The 19,262-nt window shown below is 47.1% G+C and overlaps 1 protein-coding gene across 8 annotated transcripts in view; it reads right to left on the bottom strand.

Annotated features, from left to right (window-relative positions):
- TENM4 (teneurin transmembrane protein 4) overlaps window positions 1-19,262 on the bottom strand; it is a 741,722-nt gene that overhangs the window by 713,627 nt on the left and 8,833 nt on the right. For 7 of the 8 annotated variants that reach the window (XM_067750495.1, XM_067750496.1, XM_067750499.1 and 4 more), the window contains one exon: window positions 17,658-17,917. The exons of the other annotated variant lie outside the window; for it this stretch is intronic. The gene's annotated coding sequence lies outside the window, so the exon portion shown is untranslated. The remainder of the gene's footprint in view (window positions 1-17,657; window positions 17,918-19,262) is intronic. 8 annotated transcript variants of the gene reach the window in all.

Genomic DNA, 19,262 nt, shown 5'->3' on the forward strand with positions numbered 1-19,262 from the left:
TCCCTTGGCCATCCCCACTGCAGCCCTGCTAACACACACTGGAAGGTACCTCCTTTGAGTTCAAAGCCTTAAGAGAAATTCCAGAAAAGCTGGCCTGGAACCGTGTAGAACTGCCATTCCCCACTAGGAGACTTGGGTTGAAACCCTGCTGCACAGGAGCTGGTGATCTTAGAAGCCACTGAACTTCTGTGGGTCTCACTTTCCTCAAAGTCACGCAGGAGTTGAACAACCCTGCCTCCCAACCCCACAGGCTGAGTCCAAGGACCAGGAGAAAGCAAGCCTGTAAAGGAACCATCTGAACGCTCCTTATTACTGCCTATGTTCACAGGAAGAGAGGCCGAGAATCGCACACGTGGAGAGGTATCGGTGCTCTGTCAAAAGTTTCCCGTGTCAATCTTCTGGAATTAGGCCTCCAAGAATTTACTTTTCCAAGCTGTTCGCTACTGGAAACAGACATAATTCTTATAACCCTACTTGTTATGGCCCAAGCAATAAAAACACAACTGGCTTTCGATTTTTTTTTTCAACAGGCATTCCCAAAGCAATCTTATATAAATGGTTCTGAAACACGAGGCAGAGACAGAGGGGCTGAGTAGAGAGACAGAACTCAAACAAAGAGTCCTGCCTGGGTCACGGATAAAGAATGCCAAAACCTTGGCCCGTCGCCCCCTGAGCTCCTCGAATCTGACTTGGGCAGAAAACCTCATTCATTTACAATTCATTAAATCTGATCACTGGGACATGGCCTCAGCTGACCTTGCCCCTGTTCCATCTGTGAAATGCAGTCTGGCTTAGAGGTAGGGGCCCCACAGAGCACAGGCAAGCTGGCTAACCGGGTGGCCAGGAGACCAGGTTCACTCCTTACCCCCACCACTGTGTAACCTTGGACAAGACACCTTCCTTCCCCAGCCTCAATGGTCGTCCCTATCAAACAACAGTGTTGGATTAGAGGCTTAGATTAGAGGCTGTTCCTGTCTCATCCAATTCTAAGTCCCTTCTTTGGGGAAGTCGTCCTGATCCCTCAAAGAATGTTTGCTGAAAGGAACTGGTATCTGTGAAATTAAAGCATGCTTAATCAACCAAAAGGAACAAACTGTTTTAGAGCACATTTAAAGCACTCATTTCTGTGTCCCAAGGGAGAACAAAACATTAACTCATTTTGATCCATAGGAATTTTCACCTGTTTGCTGTTGGTCTGAGGTAGCTAAGTACTTTACAAACCTGAAAGTCATAAATAATACTATCATTATAGAGAGCAACTTGGGGCATTCACTGCATAGAGTCAGACTCTAGGCTAAGACCTCTATATACCACAGCAATGGCATGATACAGTCTCATTAACTCCACTTTTGTATGAAAAAACTGCAGCTCAGAGAGGTTAAGTAACTTGTCCAACATCACACAGCAAGCGGTAGAAGTAGGAGTCCAACCGTATTCACTGTGGTAGCATCTGAAGCTAACCTGTCATTTTATAAACACACTCTGGTTTATGAGTATGTTACTTGTCTTTCCTTATAGTGGACATCAACTTCGAAAAAACTTTTTGAGCTATAACTGATGTGCAGCACTATACAGTTTTAAATTGTATAACTTGATTTTTGGTATCAGTATACAAACTGTGAAGGGTCACTACAATCAAGACGGTGAACATATCCATCACCCCCGAAAGCTTCCCCTTAACCTCCTCCCCTCACCCATCTCCAGGCAACCACCGATCTGTTTACTATCACAAGATATTACTTTGCATTTTGTAGACTTTTGTATAAACGGAACCAGCACATATTTTTCTGTTTGGCTTTCTCCACTCAGCATAATTATTCTGAGATTCATCCTTGTTGTTGGGCTTATCAAGAATTCCTTTTATTTTTATTGCTGAGTAATATTTCATTGTATGCGATTATACCACAATTTGTTTACCTATTCACCTGCTGACGGACACTTGGGACATTTACAGGTTTTGGCTCTTACCAGTAAAGCTTCTGTGAACATTCCTGTACAGGACTCTGCATGTAAATATCCTTTTATTTCTCTTGGGTACCTATCTAGGAGTGGAACGGCTGCGTCATAAGCCAGGGGTACATTTCACTTTTTATGAAGCTGTCAAACTGTTCTCCGAAGTAGTAGTACCATTTTACATTTCTGTTGCTTCACGTTCTCGCCAAAGTTCAGTATAACCAGTCTTTTCAATTTTAGGCGCTTGAATGGGGTTGAAGTCATACCTCATTATGGTTTTAATTTTCATTTTCCTAATGATTAATGATGTTGAGCATCCTTTCACGTGCTTATTGAAAAAAATCTTTAGCTATGATATAAAAATTTGACAAAAATAACAGTGCTAGTTACCATGTATTACACTGTTACCCTGTAACCCTACTATAGGTATACCTGGAGGTATTAGGGGTTCGGTTCCAGACCATGGCAATAAAGTGAATACCGCAATAAAGTGAGTCACGTGAATTTTTTGGTTTGCCAGTGCATACAAACATTACATTTACACTATACTGCAGTCTGTTAAGTGTGCAACAGCACACGTCTAAAAAAAGTGTATATACCTTAATTAAAAAATACTTTATTGCTAAACAATGCTAACCATCATCTGAACTTTCAGCTTTTCAGTCGTAATCTTTCTGCTGGTGGAGGGTTTGAAATATTGTGAGAATTACCAAAATGTGACACAGAGACATGAAGTGAGCAAATGTCGTTGGAATAATGGCGCTGGTAGACTTGCTCAATGCAGGGTTGCCACAAACCTCCAATTCGTAAAAAAAAAAATGCAATATCTGGGAAGCACAATAAAGTGAGGTATGCCTATATGTGACAGATATGATGCTAAGAGTTTTACATATATTATAGCATCTCACCCTCATAACACATTAATGAGGACAGTATTACCATCCAGTTTATAGATGGGGAAACAGACTCAGTGAGGTCAGCTAGTTTGGCCTACTTCCCACGATGAGCTGGAGGCAGGGCCAGGTTCCCTTCCAGCTGCTTTACACCCCAGAGGGAGGGCCTGCCATTTACACTGCTCTTGTGCAGGGCTGGCATCCCATCTCTCAGGCACAGTCAGGACTTGGGAGCATAACCAGACAGCGGCCAAAAACAAAAAAAAAAGAAAAATTTTGTCTACACTGCAGACAAATGTAACACTGACACTGTTACCTTTCACGCAGTCATTCCCTATTTGCTAGAAACACAGGACAGTTTAGCCAAGGCACACTGTGGCTGAGACCCTGATCAATATACTGATACTGTGTAACATTAAAGGCAAAACAGATATCTGGAAAGTCGTTAAGTGAGAGCCTCAAATCTAAGAACGGGCATCAGAACACCAATGCTGAGCACATTTACGGTGCGCTGACAGAATCACTGAAAAGAACTTTATTTTTGTTCCTTAAAGGCAGGTGTCCTTCAAGCTGTTGACACTTATGTAAGCACTGGAAATGTGTCTGGAGTTTTCCTTAGCCCAGAGACTAAGTTCTAGCACCCAGGGCAAGGCTACGTGCTGTAAGGGAAAGATGAGCAGCTAGGAGCAGGCCGGCGAGCCTCTCTGGACGTCAGTTTCTTTCTCTGGGCTGCCGATGGCTCATGTGGGATTTCTCCCTAATACCCTTCTAGTGCCGGGATACTGCTGTTTGCACTTAATTGGCAGGAAACACCAAACATGAGAGTGGTAGTAAATGAGACAGTATAACAAGAAGAGCCCTACCTAAGTAGAAGAAATTTTACCCTTGCATTTTACTTTAAATTCTTGCCTTTAGGGGTGGGATAGGGAGGGTGGGAGGGAGGGAGACGCAAGAGGGAAGAGATATGGGAACATATGTATATGTATAACTGATTCACTTTGTTATGAAGCAGAAACTAACACACCATTGTAAAGCAATTATACTCCAATAAAGATGTAAAAAAAAAAAAAAAATCCTTGCCTTTGAATTGTGGTGTTTTCGTTCCATGTCTACAGAATTACATAGCCCTTGGAAGAGCAGTATTCACATCTCCCGCCATCCTGGACGACGCCCGCGACTCTCCTGCTGATACTCACGATGTGATATCACCTATATATAGCTCCCTTGCACCATCAGAAAACAGGCCAAGCTCCTGAGTTGGCTTCCTTCTTCCTGAGGTCACCACATCCCCCCCGGCTTCCCCTGTGGATGCACTTTTCCAGAGCTTACAGCCTTCTTCTCAGGCTCTGTCCTCTGCCTGGGGAGTCCTTCCACATTTCCCCACTTGGAGAGCTCCTAAACTCACAGGGCCCATGAAGAAGAAGGCCTCTCCTCTCCAAAGATTTACCCCGGTGGCCCACAGGCAGATTAAGTCACCCTTTACCTGCATTCCCCCTGGCTGGAGTGCTCACCTCCAAGGAGGCCCCTTTCCCACTGTATATCTCACATGGTGAGATATATAGCATCAGCAATGATATACAGCATTGCATATATATCATATATATATGGCGTATATGATACCTAGCACTGCGTCATCAGTAAGCTTGTCTGTTTCCTCCCACTTGACCAGCCCAGCCCAACAGAAAGAGAAAATACATACAACAAATAACTCTGCATGATAACTAACTACTACAAATATAATAAAGTATAAATAAAATTTTATTCTACCCACATTTCAAGGACCCAATAGCAACATGTGACAAATGGCTACCATATTAGAGAGCACAGATACAGAACGGTTCCATCCCGGCGGAGCTTCTCCTGAAAAGCACTGGTCTAGAATATCTCTTTGGGGAAGACTTCTCAATGGTGGTAAATTTGCTTCTTTAAAGTGCAGTTGATTTCCCTAAATAAGCAAAAGACACTGGGACTGCAGTATGCGGAACACGGACACCACCAGGAATACTGATACTATTGGTTACAAGATGTCACTTCTACCTGATGAGTCACAGCCAACCATGCCACTTATAAGCTGGCTTTGAAGGTCAATGCTGGCTATTAGGAACCCCTCCAATCTATTCTCCCCCTTACCACTTCATCACCCAGTACGACACCTTTCGCTTGAGTCCTTCTGAAATAACTTGATCTACCATTTTCCTGTTTGTATTTGTATATGCTGTTCCTGCCGTGTAGAACATCCTCTCCTGTCACCCTGGCTGACTCATGACCCTTCAACATAGTTCAAGCTTCACCTCCTGTGTGACACCTTCCCTGATGGCCTCTGTGCAGAAGTGGCTGTCCTCCTGTATGCCCCCTGTATATGTACACCCTTCTTCAATCACTCCTTCACTGGCATGTGTCTTGAAGGTAGCAGCTGTCTTTTTCCCTGACTTGGCCAACCACGGTGCCTGGCAAATTGCACATGCTTGACAAATACTAATTGATAGACTTGTGAATGAATGCCTGAACTCCCAAAGTCCCAAGGAGGAGTTCCAACCCTGTGTCCAGCAGTGACAGCATCACCTGAATGTGTGGCCCCTCCAGGTACTACCTCTGAAGGCAGCCCTCCTCGTTGGAATGTGTACATTCCAGGCCATATTTATAACAGGCTTGGCTTATAAACTTTTGAAGCATAGAATGGAAAGAAGTCCATGGACGGCAGCTGAGCCATCCCCCTGCCTTCACAACAAACTCACATCCAAAGCAGGCAAGAAGATAAAAACCTACCTGGCTTTTTACAGAATTCAAAACCACCCCCAACGAGCCATGGCAACCCTGAATCAAGAACTGAGGGTACCTCCCTCTCTGTGCTGCGTCAGTGGCCTCTGTCTGCTGTGTGACTCACCCCGCTGCTTATAAACCACCTGAGCAGCTGGGAACAAGGAAGCTGCGCGGCCCACACCCACGGGGATGAGTACTGCTGCCTCCACGCTCAGAATGGCGCCCACTGTGACCACAGCCCGGGGACGGATGTGATCTCTCCTGCCTCACTCACTCAAAGGCAACGGGGTCCATCAATCCCCAGCTCTTTCCTGTGAGTCAGGGGTGGGTACTGGGTAAGATGGTAAAATCAGATTGGCAGTCAAGAAGCTCGAAATTTGGACTCGATGCTGTGATATGGACTTTACGGTGGGTTCAAGTGCCACTACACAGCCAGTCACCATACATGGTGTGTTGCAGATAACGTCCCAGCCTTATTTCCTCCACTTGAAGTGAAGCTAACGCCCTCCTACAGGGTTGTCTGTAAGGAGGTAGAGAGATTAGGGGCTGCCACACAGCAGTTGAGAAGATATTGGACACCATCCCTGTCTCCTCCCCTTGGCCAGATGTCCCATGAACTAGCTGGCTTTGTGGTTGAGGCAAGGTCCATCCTCCTCTGAGTCCTCAGGTTCTCTAACTACACAGGTGAGCCAAATTATCCCTCAGTTCCCTTCCAGATGCAGGGTGGGAAGGTGTTGGGTATGACAGTTTGGGGTGTGACAATTCCAGTGTGATGCTGTGTGTGTGTGTGTATGTGTGTGCGTGTATGGGGGGGAGAGGGGGAGAGAGGGCGAGGCCTTTTTTTTTTTTTTTAGTTCCCTTAATGGAGTAAGGCAGATTGAAATATTTTGATTCCAACCCATTGTGTTCTCTTTGTTCTGTATATATTTTTAAAGCTTATCTTTGTCTTTTAGCTCTTTCAACAATGCAAATCCTCACAATACAAGGTAAAGTTTTTCTCCCTCCCGATGACTTAACATATAAAAAAGAGTTAAACCCTTATTCTCTGTATTTAAATCTTTGATGCTTCCGATAAAACAGTTTGGAAGGGGTTGGAACAGAAAAGCACTCGGTTTATCTGAGTGACTAATAGAAAGAGAAGGCAGGCTTGCTGCCCGCCAAGAAGAACGGCAACCAGAGCGCTTGCAGGGCAGCCTTCTGCCTTGATCACTTCTCAGAACCCTGTCCCTTCTTGAATCCATGGAGTCAGCACTTCCCAAAGAGTTTCTGAAGGAATGCTGCTCTTAGGAGAGGTTCTGCAAACACTTTTTTAAACTCTTATGTTGGGAGTTCGAGAACACTTATGCGCTATTTCCCTCTCATGGAGATTCACATCTGTAGAGTCAAGGCTCTGAGAATTCCTGCAGTGCGAGAACACATTTAACCTGTCTAATTTGGCATTTCTCAAACGTATTTGGACACAAACCAGTGTTTTAATTGGGTTCTTCTCCTTCACGGAAAAAAAGAAAAAAAGCTATTACACCCTTCCACATATCCACACACACACGTAATATGGAAAAAATGCTTGAAACCCTGTTCCAGGAGGCCAGCATGGGGCAGAGGTAACAGCACACATTTCAGAGTCGGATAAAGTCAGGTTCAATTCTAAATCCACCAGCAGGGTAGCCTTAGGGATGTTACTTAACTTTCCATAGCCTCAGCTTTGCCATCAGTGAAAACCCAGCTGATAATATCTAGAGTGGCGCTTGTGTGTGCCTTAGGTGAGACGAGCCCTGCACAGAAGTTATCTGCCACACAGAGGAATTTTTTAAATGTGACTCTGTCTCATCTCTCCCCTTTGCAAAATCATATGCGGAGACATTTGAAAACACACTGGTCATTTTTTTAAACGCTCATAGAATTTTAAATCAAATCAAACTATTTTACGTAAGAAGCCTTCTTGGAATGTCATTCTATTACCAAGTCTGCAAGTTTTCTTAGAGTCATCCAGAAAAAAAAAAAAAAAGGCACGGCCGTTTCCATACGCATATATGTGAAGGAGACCGAGTATTTCACACAGCTCTCTGGAATTTAATATCAAGGAATTTGCCCGAGTCAAATAGTACTTTATTTAACGGAATGTGATATCACTTGATACAGTCATAAAGTGTCTTCCTATCAAAATACAGCTGTTATTAACATTACTAACAACTGCTTTATCCCAGTGCATTTTATTGAAGTCATAACGATGGGCACTTTTGGAATAAGTGTCCCTGGCTAATTTTCAGAGGCCTATCTCCCACAGAGTGTTCATATGGTAATTCCAGTGGGGTAAACCCCAGCGGGGTTTTCACCAAGGTAGAATGAAGAGTTTAAAATGCTTGAAAGAGAGTCATCTCCAGGTCACCAATAATTAAATAGGAGCTAAAGGAACAGAATATGGAAAATGCGTAATCTTCCCTGGCTCTGAAATTAAAAAAAAAGGTATCAGGGGACAGTACGTTTGCAGGGAGACTTGATCTCCATCTACAGTAGGATTCGTTTCAAGCCTGGATGTCTATTTCAAAATACCCATTAAAAGTCTGTGATGGACTTTAATTATGAGAGGCAGGTGATAAGAGTGCACTCTCTCCCGTTGTCTGGGGTGGTTTAGAGCTGCTAATCACCCCCTTCTAAGAGGTGCAATGTACAGATACCACTTTAAAGAGGATGGCTGGACTGCCAGGGAGGGCTTCTTACCCCACAGGTGGTGCTGACAGAAAGCGAGTTGAAATACCTTGGGGCCCTGCAAAGTGCACTGAAGGGACCTCTTGTTAAAATCAGTGACAGGGCTTCCCTGGTGGCACAGTGGTTGAGAGTCCGCCTGCCGATGCAGGGGACACGGGTTCGTGCCCCGGTCCGGGAAGATCCCACGTGCCGTGGAGTGGTTAGGCCCGTGAGCCATGGCCGCTGAGCCTGCGCGTCCGGAGCCTGTGCTCCGCAACGGGAGAGGCCACAACAGTGAGTGGCCCGCGTACCGCAAAAAAAAAAGCAGTGACAGTTTTCCCATTAATACACAGTTGTTGGACCAAGGGACTCCCTCATCGCCTCTCACTTCTGAGCCTCCAAGGTCATGTACACACACACACACACACGGTAAAGGACAGCAGAGAAAGGAGCCCATCTTTTTTTTTTTTGGTGGGGGGTACGCGGGCCTCTCACTGTTGTGGCCTCTCCCGTCACGGAGCACAGGCTCCGGACGCGCAGGCTCAGCGGCCATGGCTCACGGGCCGAGCCGCTCCGCGGCATGTGGGATCTTCCCGGACCGGGGCATGAACTTGTGTCCCCTGCAGTGGCAGGCGGACTCTCAACCACTGTGCCACCAGGGAAGCCCGAGCCCATCTTAACAGAAGTAGCCAACTCTAGAATCAGAAAGACCTGACTTTGAATCTTGACTCCCTCACTTCCTGCTGTGTGGTCTTAGGTAAGTTACTTAACCTCTCTGAGCCTCCACGTCTGTCTGTAAAATGGAGACAAGAATACCTGCCACCTAAATTTAATGAGGCCCCTGATAATAGGTTACCTCATAATGTCATCCAGCCCTAGGAAAGCAGAAGCCTTGGAGTCTGTGTTTGTCTGACTCCATTGTTTCCTGTATAGCAACTCCCTCCGCCCTGAGAGAGAAACTTGCTGGAGAGGCCGGCTGAGAAAGAAAAACGATAAATTATTCAGAGGCATTGACATCAAGTCTGATGTAGGTATAAAAATAGTTACAAAACACCACAATCCTCTTGTTTTCATTACAGCAACCTTGCCTCCCTGGGAGGAACAGGAGGGGCTAGGGTCTGGCCTGAGGCTGGGGCCTGGGCCTGGGGCAGGAAAGCCTCATCAGGCTTCTGTGTTGCTCTTCTCACTACTCATCTTCCAACAAAGACCAGGAGGGCACTTGCTTGTCACCTCTTTATTTTAAACCAGGCTTCGGATAGGCTGGCTTAGCTTGGAATTGACAGTATGCTCAGCTGTCGGAGCAGCGAGAATTCTCTACATCTTGCCTTCTGTGAGCTCTCCAGGGATGCTGGGCCTGATCCCAAAGCTCGGATGCCAAGGAGCTGGCTGGTAGGCTGCCCTGAGCCTAATCCCTCTAGGAGTCCCACGCCACGGGCCTGTGTCGCCCAGGACTATGCTGTTCCCAAAGGCACATACTCTGGGAAGAGAACAGGAAGAATCCAGCTGGAGTTAATGCTTACTAAGTACCTACTCTGTGCCAGGCACCCTGCCAGACACTTCACCTATATTGCCTCTGACAGCCCTCACAACAAATCCCTAATTAGCTGAAAGCCTGTACATTTCACAGGTGAGGAAACTGAGATTCAGGGAAGTTAAGGGACTTCCCCCAAAGCTCTACCAAAGAGTCAGGGCTCAGACTGCGATAACCTGACTCCCAAGCTTGCTCTCTCCCCCACCCCCTCCATAAGAGCAGAGCATGTGGTATGAAAAGGTCTTCATGAAATATTCAGCTGCCTTTGTAGCTCCTGTTGCCTCCAGGCCAGATCTGAACGCTTACTCAGGGCTTTTTTTTTTTGGCAGGGGAGCTACATGGAAACAATTTCCAATTCATACTTAACAAGACAGGGAAAAGGGCCTGTTCTTGGCCTGCTCCAGGTTTGGGGGAAATCTATGCTCACGCCAGGAACAGTAGGCACGGAGCGGGACTTGAGGGAGGGTTAAATGGGAGGCTAGAATCAAACCTACTGCTTCCATGAGCCAAGGGTCTCAGAGCGTCTCTTTGGCCGACTTTGCAGGAGAGAAAAGGGGAGTGATCGGCAAGTGAGAGGAAGCCCTGGAGGACAGAGGAGGAATATGATCGCAATATTTCTTGTCCTTTTGAAAAACATATTCTCACCCTTCAAGTCTGACCCCAAACACTTCTTTCTGTTGGAATCTTGTTTTGCCTCCCCCAGACAACCTGGGTATGAGAGTTCTTTCTCAGATGTGTCTCCCTGGTGCCCGGCTGTGCTGGAGGCCCGATTAACGTTACTCCGTTTCCTCCTGAAAGCAGGTCCTGTTACTCCATATTAAAGATGAAGGAACTAAGACTAGGGGTTACTGAATCTGCCAAAGGTCATACAAACTAGCGCAGCAGATCTCAACCAGGGACCACTCCGCCACTACAAAGAGTCATCCAGTTAATGGTGCCAAAACGGAGAACGCGTGGGCAAGGGATGGCTCAGCCAGGATTTAAACAAGGTCGGCCTGACTCTCCAACTCACCACGTCTGACAATACTCTTATGCTATCGTAAGAACCTTTAGGTCTGAGTGGATTCCCCTGCCCTCTGTCCTGAAGGACACCTACTGCAGGTTACAGCTCACTCAGCAAGCTTTAATGGACTGATTCATCAGGATACTCCATAACGGTGCCAAAGATCCAGATGAGCAGCCTCAGCAAAGGGAGCCAGCCGTTCTGTAACTGAATCTTTAAAGAGTCCAGCTTCCCACCGCCTGCAGGAAGCTTCTCCTCCATACTCTGACGGCCCCTGCTTGCACTCCTCCCACGATGGGGAGCTCACTCCCTTTACAGGCAATGCAATACTTGGTAGGATGTTCTCCCTGATACTGAACTGAAGCCAGCTCTCCACCCAGCTCTGGCCTACCTTGGCCTCTGGAGCCCTTGGGGAAAGATTGCTGGTTAGCTCCTAAGAAACCAGCCCCAGAGTCCTGGTCAGGTTTTCCTGACTGCTGGAATGGTGAAGCAGAAGAACACAGATGTGGAGCCAGAAAAATCCAGACTCAAATTCTGGCTCCATTGCTCACAGAGCTGGTAACGGAGCACTGCAAGTCAGCCTGGCAGAGCTGCAATGTTCAGCACACAGTAGGGGGTTGCTCAGCACACAGTAGGGATCAAATGGCCTATCTTAGCTGGACCTGGCACCCCCTCTGCTGTGAGCTCTGTGACGTCTGCTGGCCTTACCCATGTCACATCCTCTCTCCGGCCTCTGCCTGCCTGCCTGCCTCTGGGGTCCACTTCTGAATAAGTAACTTGAATTTCACGATTATTAAGGGATGGGAAACTGAGATGAGTGACAACACCAAATCAAGAAATGACAACCATGAGAGTTACCATGGCAACACTTTAACTTGAAAAGTTCCAAGGATGTGCTGTAAATGATAGGAATTCCACCCACCCATCCCCGGCCCCGCCCCCCCCCACACACACACGCACACACACACACCAGCCCAAAGGTGGGGGCCTTAGAAACTTGTTTGGTGCCTGAGACAATCACCCAAACTCTGGTGTAGAATGAATTTCCTGCCTATTTCCACCTTCAGGGGTAGGTTATGAAGGGAAATTCTCTTTCTAGGAACCTTAATTAATTTCAGCTACAAGGCACCAGTCATCAGTGCAGGCAGGTGTCGGGAGAGGCTGCACATCTTCTATTAAAAGTTTCAGCTGAAAATCCCGAGACATCTGAAGATGGTGTGTATCTTTTTCTTTTTTTTCTTTTTTTTTTTTTTTTTTGCGGTATGTGGGTCTCTCACTGTTGTGGCCTCTCCCGTTGCGGAGCACAGGCTCCGGACGCACAGGCTCAGCGGCCATGGCTCACGGGCCGAGCTGCTCCGCGGCATGTGGGATCTTCCCGGACCGGGGCACGAACCCGTGTCCCCTGCATCGGCAGGTGGACTCTCAACCACTGCACCACCAGGGAAGCCCGATGGTGCGTATCTTGCTCCTGCCACAAAGGAGAGTGGACGAGCTCCCCACCCCTCCACTTCCCGTGGACTAACTACAGAACAGCTCCTGCAGACGGACATCTCCTTTACGGTCAGGTAGATCTGGGCAGGAACCCTGGCTCCCTGACTCACTGGTGGCGGTGCGGGGGTGACCTTGTGTAAGAGGTCGAACCTCTGTGAGCCCCATTTCCTCCTCTGGAAAATGCGAAAAACAAGACCTCAGCTTGAGGGCTGTGAGGACTCAAGAGGTCATGTAGGCCAAACGTAGCACAGAATTCAGCGAAGATTGAGAGACTCTTCTTGAGAGTGGCAGACACTCTCTAGGCACTGGGGTTACCTCAGTGAACAAAACACCAAGATGGCTGCCTCGTGGAGATGCACCATGGTCCCGAGAGGCTAAACAGACAAATGGAAAACAGCCAGACATATATGAAAACAGAAATCTGATCCCCCAAGCTCTGCAGGAACCAGCCCCCCATGGTCAGGACTTGGTCAGTAACCTGCCAGCTTTCCTAATTTTTCCTCCCGTCCACATCAGGACCAATGAGAAAAGACAAATATGCTTCCCAAACCAAACACAGAAGACGGCCCGCTCCCAGCTTCCTCAGGCCAACAGCCTCCAATCAAAGCAGCGCTCAAGGCTTCCCCTGTTTTCACTGTCAACCTTCCCCACTTCCCTGCCTGCCTTTGAGTCTCACCCGAGGCTCATGATGGTGGCCGGTTCCCTTGCTACAGCCGGCTCTGAATAAAGAGCCTCTGCCTGCTCTCAGCTGGGCGGCCTTTATTGATGTCCACAGCCCATACGCATAACAAAGAAGTAAATTATAGAGCATGTTCTGCCCTTGAACTGGACCCCCAGTCCTGCCCTCAGATTATTCTTAACACAGCAGCCAGAGTGATCTTGTTAAAATCGTAACACAGGGCTTCCCTGGTGGCGCAGTGGTTGAGAGTCCGCCTGCCACTGCAGGGGTCACGGGTTTGTGCCCGGTCCGGGAAGATCCCACATGCCGCGGAGCGGCTGGGCCCGTGAGCCATGGCCGCTGAGCCTGCGCGTCCGGAGCCTGTGCTCTGCAACGGGAGAGGCCACAACAGTGAGAGGCCTGCGTACCGCAAATAAAAAAAAAAAAAAAAAAAAGTCGTAACGCATAGTATTTAACACCAATGGAAAGAAAATACACAGCAGGGTAGGAGGGGTCTGGAAAACTAGGGGCAGGGAAGGGGGTTCACCAATGCAACAGGATTGTCAGGGTGGGCCTTGAGGAGAAGGTGATGGAGGAGCAAAGACTTGGAGGTGGGCAGCTAGCCATGCAGATGTCCAGGGGAAGAACACTCCAGGCAGAAGTCGTAGCCTTGAGGCAGGAGTGGGCCTGAAGTGTTCCAACAGAGCAGGAGGTGGGGTCAGAGATGCCGGGGAGACTTGGCATGGACTCCTCCACGTTGGAGGAGTCCACCTCCTTTGTAGGTCGTGTAAGGACTATGACCTTTACTCCAAGGCCAACGGGGAGCCATTACAGAGTTTTGAAAAGAGGGGTGACTCGTTCTGATTCACATCTTAATGGGATCACTCTAGCTGCTGTGTTGAGAATGAAGTGCAAGGGGGTGAGTACAGAAGCAGGAGCCCAGTGAGGGAAGCTATGCAGTCCCCCAGGTACAAGAAGATGGGGCTCCGACCAGGGTGGCAAAAGTGCAGGTGGTGGGAATGGTCAGGCTCTGGATATATTTTGATTATGAGCCTAAAGTTTGGGAGACACCGTGTTAATGGCTTTCTTCTCCCTTTCCCTCTTCCCTCAAAAATACAGACATCTTCACAGATCCAGGAAGCAAACTGTGGTCCTGGTCACCCTGACAGCCCAATGACCATCGCGCTGAGCACGGATGCCATTCCACACACACTGGCCAGGAGCTGGGGTGCCAGCGGGGCACGTCTGCTCTGGGTGTCTCCAGTGATACCCTGGCACTGCTGGTGAGTGACAGCTCCCCACATAAAATGTGAGCAATGATCACTTCCTTGATCTAACTCTTAGCAAACAAGAGGGAATTTAAACTGGGCTCAATCCTTCCCCGGGACCATTTAGCATCACATAGCAAAAGCCTTAAAAAAAAAAAAAAAAAGCTGCATAATCTTTGACCCAGCAATTTCAAGTAAAGAAATTGGGCTGAAGGAAATAAACAGACAAGCACATTAAAATGTTGATCTCAGCATTACTGACAGTGGTAAGAAACTGAAAACAGCAACAGGAACTTGGTTAAACAAATAATGACATATCTTTGTGACGGACTACTACGTCGCTATTTAAAGTCATTTTGGAGAGAAGGTTTAATGGCGTGGGGAAATGTGATATACTAAGGTTGCAAAACCTTAGTATAATCTGTACAATCTGCTCCAAATGGTGGGGGAGGGGGTCGGGGGAGGGGGAGGAGGATTATATGTGGACTCAATATTGGAGAGAAAACCAAAAGGCTGGGAGGAGCTACCTCTATATGGCAGGATCATGGGTCATTTTCATTTGTTCTCTGGGTTATCTTAGGTTTCTAAAATTTTCTGTTGTTTACAAGTACTACTGGTGTAATCAGAAAAAAAAAAAATCACATTAAATAAAAACATGATAAACGTGATAAAATTTTCAAAGTAATATTTATCCTAGCAATAAAAATAACTACCTATTCCACAACGTGTCATGAGGTTTAATTAGTTTGAGGACATGAAAGAAGCCTGAAGAGGACAATATAGTACGTGGAACTAGAATCTTTCTGTGACACTATGAAAATGACCAGTGTTTACTATGTCTAGCGTCCCCCTGCAGCTTCCACCACAATACCGACAAAGAGATGCGCAAATCTGATGGACTACACTCACTCTGATACTCCACGCACGGTAGTCCTGAACTTGGGGAGATGAGAAGAAGGAGGGAGCAGGGAGGAAGATCAAGGTTTTAGAACCTATGGGCCTTCAACAAACAGCATCAGCATCTCCTGGGAGCTTATTAGAAATGCAGAGTCTCAGGCCCATGCTCCCGCTGACTGAATCAGAACCCATGCTTGGAAGAGTCCCCAGGCAGTGCCCATGCATGTTAAGTTTCAAAGGCCCTCTCCAGAACACAGCATGTTTTCCCAGCTTGGGGCACGGGGGTGGGGTGTGGTTTGAGATGATCTCAAGTAGGAGGATTTCTCAAGCAAATATTAATTACCTAAAAGATGTAAAAATCACCCAAACCATCCAGAGGGGCAGAGTCTCCAAGCCTTTGGGCCATATCAGGACTCTGGCACCAACCCTGAAGAGCTACTTCCATCTCATTAGCCTTTTACAGGAAGTGGAACCGCATCAGGCATTCCCTTTTCTACCCAGGGAATCCTGAGGCCCCGCTGGCTGGGTGGAGAGCTGTGCATGAATAGTTAATAGCGCTCTGCCCAGAAACAAACATAAAAGGAGCAAAACCAGGTCAAAGCAGTATCACAACATCTCCAGGCGAGGGCTAGGCCTTTTCTAGCACTCAGAACATAACTGTGTTGGAACAAGAGGATAGGCTGGGAGACAAGGCTACTTTTCTAACCCTTGAAGATGCCCCAGTTTGCCAGAAGGCCCGGGGAAGGGGTGGGAAAGAAGCCTTGATTGCTATATCTGTAGTCCCACGGCTCAAATAAATTAGGTCACCTGCCTCATACATAAATTCCTCAACACAGGATCATTTTACACTTCTTTGAAGAAGGGAGGAAACAAACATGTCACGAGGCTCTACACTCTGCACCATTTCTCAGTCTCGGCTACACCTTGGCATCACCTGGGGAGCTCTGCAGAGCTCTGATGCCTGGGTCCCAGCCAGAGCCGTTACAGGGCACTCGGAGGTGGGGCTGGGGTGCTGGTCATTGATAAGAGTCCCCAGGTGATGCTAAGGTACAGCCAAGGCTGGAACTCGAAATCTAGCACCTGCCGACCGCTCAGAGAAGCAGGTGGAGAATGATTCTGACCACGCTGGTGCAGAGTGGCAAAGGGACAGAGCTGGAATCAGAACCAGGATGGTTTTTCCGCTTCTACAGGCACCTCCATTTTCAGAAGGCAGGGATGCCAGAGGTCCTCTCGGAGTCTGACCTGCAAAAACCTGAATAGGCTTCCTTGAACCCTCCCAAGCACCCAGACTGCCCCCCAACACACATGCACACCTATGTCCACCGCTGAACTACGATGACAGTTCAGTCAAGGCTCTGGAAGGAAGAATCACAGGACCAGGAGGTGAGTGGGTGAGGAGATAACAGGAAGGAAAAATAGCGATGCCAAGAGCTGCCATTCACACAGGAGACGCTGCCTGTGAGGCACTCTACAGGCTTCACCAACCCCACACCAACCCTTTGAGGTAGAGACTTCTAGTTTCCATTTTATAAATGAAAAAAAGAATGTTGAAAGCTCAGAGAAGTAACTTACTTGAACTCATACAGCTACCAGGAGACGAACAGCGAATTCAACCCAAAATCCATTGGCACTGACTACTGTCTTACATGGCTTTGAAAAGTACTTAACTGAAGTACCTGGGAGAACCATCCGTAGTGGAGGAAAAAGAACTCATGACTCTGGTGACCCTCAAGAAGTTACTTTGAAGGCTCTGGAAATAACGATGCTCATTCAGCAATGACAAGGACTCACAAAACTGCCACATTCTTTCATGATAATCCTCTCAACATCCTTACCCAGTAATCATTATTATTCCCAATTTATGTATAAGGAAACTAAGGCGTGGAGACATTAAGTAACTTGCTGAGGTCCCACAGCAATAAAGTATCAGGCTTGGCAGCGGGGCCATCCACAAATCCAGGGTCTCTTTCAAGCTACCAAGAGGGGAAGTGTGGGAGGAGACCTTTCAAGAGGGCAAAAAGTGAGCTGGACCACAGCGTCCTGGATACTTCCTGGAAAGTGTTTCTAGGCCGAGCATCCCTGCCTCTGTCACTCTATCAGGACTACTTTTTAGTTAGGCATCTTTTTGCTACAATCATTCAACCTGCATAAAAGGAATGTCCACTTTATTTATTCCTGGAGAGGGACGAGTGCATGGCTGGGAAATGTTGAGGGGTTTACACCGGATTAGGATGAAGTGCATTCCAGGGAAACCAATACACAAAGGAAAACGGCCCAGGCAGCAACAGAGCTTGCCAGCCTGTACCAGAGACGGCGCATGACTCAGCATCAGCCAGGAATCGGTTGAGTCCCAGCTCTGCAAACCCGAACCCACGTGACAGGGACAAGTCTTGCAACCACCCGATGCCACACTCCTTCATCAGGAAAGTAGGGATCCTGCCAACCTCCAGAGAGCATCCTGGGGGACAAAGGGGCTGACGTTCTCAATGGCCCCAAAGTCACCTGCGTCATTACTTACCTGTGTGTGCCAGGTGTTCTGCTGAATGAACACTTAATCCTCACAGCCGTGTGATATGAGATGGGCTCCGCTGCTTTCCCGATTTCACAGATGAGGACTCTGAGGCCCAGAAGGGTTGCCCGAGGTCACACAGCCAGGAGGTGAGGGTCAGGGTCTGACCCAGTTCTTTCGGGCTCCAAAGCTGATGTTCTCCCCCAATACTCCAGGCTGCTTAGTCGTAATCACCTCGGAGCGCTCACCGTAGAAACTGACTTCAGGGTCTGTAAAGAGCAATTCAGGTTGGATGCTAGGAAGCACGTCCAGGCCTTGACGGCAGACAAACACTAGACAGGATAAGCCAGAAATTCCAAACTGCTAGAAAGGGCAGATTAGGAACAGCTGGGAGTCCCTGACCGCACAGCACAGGGGAGAGCACAGGGCCCCGGGGGGGCACGCAGTTGTCAAACTTTATAGGTTAGTTCAGTTAAAAAAAAAAAAAAAAGTAAAATAAAATAAAACACAAAATTTAGGGGAAAAAGCTAAACTGATTCTCTCAAAATCATCAAAAATTCTATTAATTCACAGGTTACAACCTTTAATACTTTGTCTATTTCTTTTCAGCCCTGTTTCAACAGATGTCTGCTTTGAAAAATATATTTGGGATTTAACAGTAGAGTGTTCAGTATTTTTCTAAACATAAATTGTATTGTGGCATTTTCCCATGACACAAAAAACATGTCAGAAACAACATTTAATCTTTGTATAATATCCCACTGCTTGGCTCTGACATATTTTACTTGTCCAGTCCAATTGTTTTTCTTCTTTTTTCACCATTATAAATAACACTACAATGAACATTTTTATTCTTACATCTTTTCTGCCCATCTCTGATTATTTTCTTTGGCGAGATTCCTAGAATTGGAATACTGGGATAAGGGGAGTAAGTGTTTCTAGGACTACTGACAGTTATAGCCAAATTGCTTTCCTAAAAGCGTATGTTAATTTGCTTTCCACCAGCAGCAAAGGAGAATACCTGTCTCCCAGCACCTTCTGCGGAATCTAACATTGTCTTTCAAGCAATCTTGGCTAGTAAGCGAAAAATAGTAGCATGAACCTGCAAAGAGGCACAGAGACTTTAAATAACCTACCTCTAGTCATAGAACCCGTACGTGGATGAACAGGGATTTGAACTGAAGTCTGAGCTCCAGCGGGGTGGGTGCCTACCCACCACCCAGAAGGACCCAGCCACAGCTTGGGTTATACAAATGGCTGTCCAATATCAGGTATCCTTTTAGGCTATTTTACATGAGAGTTCCAGAAGGGCAAGGACCTTTGCCTTAGTCTTTGATTATCCCAAGCTTCTAGACCAACAATGTCCAAAAGAACTTTCTGCAGTGATGGAAATGATCTGTATCTGGGCTGTCTGATAGGGGAGTCACTATCCTCTCTTGAGTGCTTGAAATGTGGCTAGTGCAACTGAGGAAATGTATTATTAATGTGACTTAATTTTAATTAAATTTAACTTAACTTGTGACTAGTGACCACCACCTTGCACAGCACAGCTCTGGAGTTACCTAGTGTACCACCGAGTATTTATTAAGTGACAAACTCATGGAGTCCCCTAAT

Source organism: Pseudorca crassidens, chromosome 9 (genome assembly GCF_039906515.1).
Source record: "Pseudorca crassidens isolate mPseCra1 chromosome 9, mPseCra1.hap1, whole genome shotgun sequence".
Lineage (NCBI taxonomy): Eukaryota > Metazoa > Chordata > Mammalia > Artiodactyla > Delphinidae > Pseudorca > Pseudorca crassidens.